Source organism: Staurois parvus, unplaced genomic scaffold (genome assembly GCF_062004578.1).
Source record: "Staurois parvus isolate SC_StPar_1 unplaced genomic scaffold, SC_StPar_1.0 ptg000137l, whole genome shotgun sequence".
NCBI lineage: Eukaryota > Metazoa > Chordata > Amphibia > Anura > Ranidae > Staurois > Staurois parvus.
The window spans coordinates 12,536,908-12,542,907 of NW_028317933.1; positions in this window are offsets into that span (position 1 = coordinate 12,536,908).

Here is a 6,000-nt window from a genome sequence, read left to right on the forward strand (position 1 = left end):
GGTACCTGACCTGTAGAGCTCTCCAGCCCTACCTAAAATCCAAACAGATATGCTCACTTCACTACTGTGAGCCACTCTAAATATATATATATATATAATGTTTAGACATTTGGGAGCTAATAGGCTTTCCAATAAAGTAAAAAAAGTGTAGAGTGTTTTATTTTTTTTCAATAAAATTTCACCTAAGCAGCTTAACCTCCCTGGCAGTATTTCCGAGTGTAGCTCGGGGTAAAATTTAAGTACCAAAAGCGGTAACCCCGAGCTGCACTCGGGAATAACATGCAGCGTTGCTCAGGGATTCCCTGCAGCACTTACTTTGTCCTGCGCTCCTGCGATGTCCCCCCTGCAGCGTCCCTGGCCATCTTCTCTGGCCGATGCCGGCATCCGTTTTCCAGGATCCGGTCCCTGCGAGCGTCGAGACGTATGGGACGTACGGGGGCTGAAACTGGCGGGAGATTTGAAAATTTTAAAAACTGACATTCACAAAATACACTAAAATCACATAGTAAAACATTACTGTATCCAACCATTTCATATACATTTTGTCCCGAGTGCTTTGTCCAGTGCCCTGCCTGCATTTTTACTGTTCTTTCTGCCTGGAAACTGAGAAACGTCCATGGCGTCAAAAAAGCGTCCCTTTAGGTCAAAAGCAGTTTTAGACCAGCTAGAGAACAGCGATAGTAAATCAGAACCACTTGCAGAATTGAGTGATAATGATTCGTGGGGAAATTCGTCATCAGACACTGAAAACGATTTTGTGACTGAACTCAGCGATGTGCGAACTTCGCGCTATATTTCAAATTTTAGTGTTTTTGGTTTGATTATATTATTGAAATAAATGTATTATTATTATATTATTATTTTTTTATGATTATTTATTATGTTATAATTTATGATTTCATGTTTCAAGTTTTATTATACCCGGGATGTTTACTAGACTCTTGTTGGGACAGATTTCAGTGAGTTATTCCTAAAAATTACAGGCCTACAATAAAAAAACAACATATTTCCATGCAAAAAAATGTACCACTTTCAGCACAGAAATATGGACATAATCAGACCGCTAGGGAGGTTAAAACAAAACTTTTGCTATTTTCAGTGAATTTACATAACCCCGTTATTCCAAATACACCATTATACAGTTGGGCATTTTTGTAAAATGATCACATACCTTTGTAAAACGTGTTGACCCCACACTTCCTGCTTTCTTGCAAAGGTGAGAAATGACAGAAATGACATCCCCCCCACTTGCAGCCTCCTAGAATATCCAGGTCACATGTACCAGGAGGCTTCTGGGTCATCTCCACCACACTGTCCATGCACCAGGAAATATCCATCACGCCATGCATGCACTGCTGCACATCATCAGAACCAGGAAGAATCAGCTGATGCCCTGATTATGTAAAAAGAGAAGATGGCGGTGCAGGATTCATAATGCAGGTTAAAGCAGCTGATTACACCAGACAACACTGGATTCGCTGGGAATGTATGATTTTTGAGGACAACCCAGCAGACAAAGTAAGAGAGGAAAGAAAAAAAATGACAGGGGGAACGATGTTCCAAAAAAATTTACAATTTAGTAAAACAAAAATTCCCAAATTCACTCCGCTTATCCCTAATGTTGAACCTCAATAGGTGATCTATAGACACAGCTGCATGCTGTTTGCCAAGCTGATAGTTTTACTGGCCCACGTTATAATATCAGATTTGTCAAAGGTGGAGTTGTATTTTAAGGTTTGTGGAGATAATTCCTGGCTTATTCCTGGATAATTCCTACAGAATGAACACTGGAAAATCCAACAATTATCAAAAGCTATAAATCATAAAATAATTAGATTGTAAAAGGGCTGCTTACCTTGTGGGGAACAACATCAAAGCTTTCCTAGAGTCTAGATAAGCTTTGTCAACACTTCAATCCTGCCAAAAAATGCTGTTTATGCAAAAACTAGCACAGCCATACAATAGGCATGTTGCAAAATAAAGATCCCACAGTTGTATTAGGTTTATCTTGAGTTAAAAGGTTTGGAACTACTCTGGGAACTAAAAAAAAATTGCTGAAGACATATTACTAGTTCAGGGTCCATTCATATTTTTGTGGCCTGCTGTATTATATTAAGGTGCATTATGTTACATGTTAACATGTGTTGCATTAAGGCAAAACATTATTTCCGAATGAGATTACAATTTACTGGAACAGCCAAAAAATCAGAAAACAGACATTTTTTTCAAATGCAGTGCACCACAACATGGGCTGCACTGCAGTACTTTGTCTGCTATTGTCACAATGCATTGGGGTGTCAAACTACCACTCTGCTGTGCACATTACCATGTGTAGCACCCTCCTAGTGTAGAGAGGAACAGGGGTTTATTATTTAGGGCTGCTCTGTGTCTCACAGGCTGCCACTTTGATTGCTTCCCCCTGTCTTCTAGAGTGTCCTAGAACCATAGTGGAAGGAAGCACAGAATGGGTAGCCTGAACTCCAGCCACTCCCTGGGGAGGCATGGTTAGTAGGTGGGGAGAGAGCCTATAAATAATGTGAGGTCTGAGCAGCAAGGTGCAGTGTTCCTGGGTCCAGTCCTGCAGGAGGAGACCCCTGTGCAGGGGCTCTGCCCCCTGGTGCAGGACTTTAGAAGAAACTTTCAAGAAGACATTGAAGTCCATCATGTTTTGCATTGTATTGGTATTGTTCTGTCACATGTTCTGTCCCCCTTTGTAATGTACAGCGCTGAGCGAACCATTGGCGCTTTATAAATACTGTATAATAATAATAATCTAGGTTTAGCTGGGGAGTGAGAGTGGGGGTGGGGGAGCTGTTCGCAAGCTCAAGTCCAAGGATCAAATTGGGTCAGGAGAAGCTCACTGGAGAGAGCCAGGAGTAGGTTGGTGGGAAACAGTCCAGCTGTCCTATGGTGGTGTGAGTCTACATTTCTATCACTTGGAAGAGCCCGGTGGATAGTGGCAGGAGGCAACGAATGATCCTGTGGCTACGTGAGTAAATGACCCCAGTGCTAAAGAGTACTGACTGTGTAGCTTTTAACTCGAAAAGGAGTACAGGTTGCCATCAGCATAGAAATCCTTTGGGACATTTCTTTTTTTTGTACAGAGCAGCTAGAAGTTGAGTAGTCCTCAAGTGTTTCAGTTCTACAGCTGATCAGGGTGTCCCATGCTCCCTCATCCTATCCAAGTTCATCATTCCCAATAAAAACCCAAAAATAAACCCCTAGAGTGTTGTTTGGAGCCAGTGAAAGAGTGATGAAAATGCTGTTTGTCTCACTGTGTGTGCTCTAAGGGGGAAATAATACTAAATTCATCAACAGCTCTTTTGGCGATGCTCTACACATGAGTTGTGTTTTACCATCAGTTTCCTGTAATGCATAAATTATGCTTTCACATCAATTGTTCTAAAGTATCAAGTATACCACTTCTCTGGGTTTTTTTTTTTGTTTGAAAAGTCTCCCCCCTTGATCTCAGGCTTCTTTTTTGTCCTTTGCACGCTTTCTATCCTCCTCCGATGCATCTTACCACTATTAGTGTGGATTGAGCAGTGCTGTTATTTTCGGTGACGTGCTCCACTCTACAATCCCCATAAAGCTGAATGTGTCTGCAGGTAGATGTGTAGTCCATCTATTTCTTTTTGTTGTGTTCTTTTCTTTGTATAATGAGATATGCTAGTGTCCTTGAGCCTTGGAGACCCACTTGAAAAAAAGGATAAAGGGATTGATATCCAAAATGCCTTGAGATTTAGATATTTCACGGTGTCCCTGACCCTTTTTTGGCTTCTCAATGACTACAGAAAGAGCTGGATCCTTAGTGGCCCCAGGAGTATTCCCCTCAGCTTTATTACTCTATGTTACAGTCATCAGCTAACAAGAATTTGCTTGGCTACTAATGTACATATGGGAATCATGATGCGCATCCTTTCATTGTGAGGAATCAATCTCTTGGGTATGTCTGCATATTTATCAAACCTTGTATATTCCTATGAAGTTGTGATGTCTTTGAAAATGTTGAAACTGCTTATGAAAATTACTCCTCTCCAGGAAAATGTGTAATGCTATCTTTTCCATTTCTTCTTTCTGCTCTTTGGTTGTTCTTGATGTCTGGACAACAATAAAAGTTATTAAAGTGAGTTCGGTATAATCCCCTTGTGTGCTGTCTTTACTTCCTTACCTCTGCAAGATTGTTTATGTGGGGATGGGGGGAAGGGGGTTCATAAATATGGGTAGAGTAAGCTTTGGACCTGAGCAGAGGCGGATTGACCATTTGGAAACTCAGGCACTACCCGAGGGCCCAAGGTCAGTAGGGGGCCCCATGAGAGGCCCCTGGTACATTTTCATAGGATTTTTTGAGTTTGGGCAAGGACACAGGGGCCCCATGATCCCCTATTGCCTGGGGGCCCAATGAGTTGTCAGTCCGCCCCTGGACCTGAGAGAATTACAGGACAGTGGCTGCCAGCCACCTATAGGGAAGGCTTTAGGCAAACTGAGATTTACATTAAGGACTGATTACTGAGTAATAATGAGTTTAAGTTGCAAAAACCAGCAGTCTATGGTCCAGTCTGAAGATTTCCAGTAGATTGGTGGTTTTTAAAGCATGGTCCATAGACCAGCAGTAAGCCTCAAAAATGCTCCTTATTCCAAACTCCAGAATTCTGAAGAACAAGTTAGAGGCAAGTGGAGGCCCTGGAGATACTTTATGTGTAAAAGTAGGTGTGAATGTATGTGTGATGTGAATGTACAATATATATGTAAAGTGCTGCGTAAATTGACGGCGCTATATAAGTACCTGAAATAAATAAATAATAAAATAAATTTGTACATAAGCCTACCTACATAATATTGCCTGTTCTGAGTCCATCCTGAGCTGAAACATTTAGTAGTCAAGATTCTGTTTATGGGTCTCCTGTCACATTACCCTTCTGGAGTGTGACCTGCATGTTCATGTGCCTCCCTCCCCGCCTCCTTTTCTTTTATTTTTACTTTCTTTCTGGCTCTCATGCTCCCTCTCTCCCCTTCCTCCCTCTTCTCTTTACTATCCATCTCTTCTATGATGAAAAATGAACATTGGTTGACTTGAGTAGTGATTCATATGATAATCCCTTTTGATAAAAATGTTTTTGATTTATGTATTAGTTCAATTTCTTAAGTTTTGATTTAAATGTTGAGTTCTGGTCAGGGGCGGACTGACAACTCATGGGGCCCCCAGGCAATAGGGGATCATGGGGCCCCTGTGTCCTTGCCCAAACTCAAAATAGCCTATGAAAAAGGTATCGGGGCATCTCATGGGGCCCCCTACTGACCCCGGGCCCTCGGGCAGTGCCCAAGTCTCCAAATGGTCAGTCCGCCCCTGGTTCTGGTACTATTTCACATGGGTCTTGTGGCCACATTGTCCTGTTGCATAGCTGTAGTACATGCAAAGCTCTGGATAAGAAGCTGTCAATTTTATTCACTGGTCTTGCCTTTCTCATGTCATCCTAGTATATGTTGATTCATAGCATTTTTGGAAAAACTGAAAGATATTATGTGATGACTTTAGAAAAAAAATTAGAAAAAAATGCTCATTATTGACAGCAGCTTCTCCTTCACTGTGCAAACGCAGGCCAAGGGCAGGTCGATGACAGCCTGGATTCGGAACGAAGTGGGTTGAATGATTCTAGCCATATAACTTTGGGAACCACTGACTGGTGCCTGATGTTTGCTTGTAAGTGTCCTAAGAAAGTGTCACCAGCATCATTCTACAGAACTTATACTGTATCATATATGTACAAAAAGAGAAATCTCTGCAGCTGATTGGCAACAGTAAAGGATAAAGACTCCTTTTCTACAGTTGTTATAAATGAGGGCCTGTGTTAATGACTATTTGGTGGCAAAATAATTAACAAAATGGAAATGTGTTCCCTTAATATGAAATATATAAACGGTGTTTCAGGATCTTCAGCCTAAAAATTAAAAACTATTCATACAGTGTATGTTTACCTTTTTTAGTATTCTTTGACATAA